Source organism: Arachis ipaensis, chromosome B01, assembly GCF_000816755.2.
Source record: "Arachis ipaensis cultivar K30076 chromosome B01, Araip1.1, whole genome shotgun sequence".
NCBI lineage: Eukaryota > Viridiplantae > Streptophyta > Magnoliopsida > Fabales > Fabaceae > Arachis > Arachis ipaensis.
In genome coordinates this window covers 130,587,057-130,587,531 of record NC_029785.2, presented here as the reverse complement: position 1 = coordinate 130,587,531, position 475 = coordinate 130,587,057, and positions in this window count along the sequence as shown.

Below are 475 nucleotides of genomic sequence, written 5' to 3'. Positions count from 1 at the left end.
ACAATTAATCAAATTAAGTAAATAAAATTTATATATATATCATGGAGCTGCTTATTAGGTTTTGCAAGAAAGTTAAATGGAATTATCTTGAATCAGAAAAATAAAAAGCAAGAAACTACTGATAAAAAGAATTAAGTTTTGTGATTTGTTATTGATCATAAAAGAAGAATTGAGAATCATATTTTACTATAATGAATTATACTATACATCACTCTTTTTTAATTATCCGTTGCAAATAGGCTAATTCAGTAATTTTAACTAGCTAGCTGTCACTCACTCACTCCTTTTCTTTTTCTGTTGTTCTGTTACAGCAGTTATACCCTCTTTCTGTTGGGTGCAGTCGTAGTTGCAGTGCCGTACAGCTTTTCAATCACACAAAACCCTTCTCCTCTGTTTTTAAGGCTACATCATAGGAGCCCTGTCTCCCGCTTATATAGAAAACCATGGGAAAAAATTATGCTTCTTCCTTTATTCA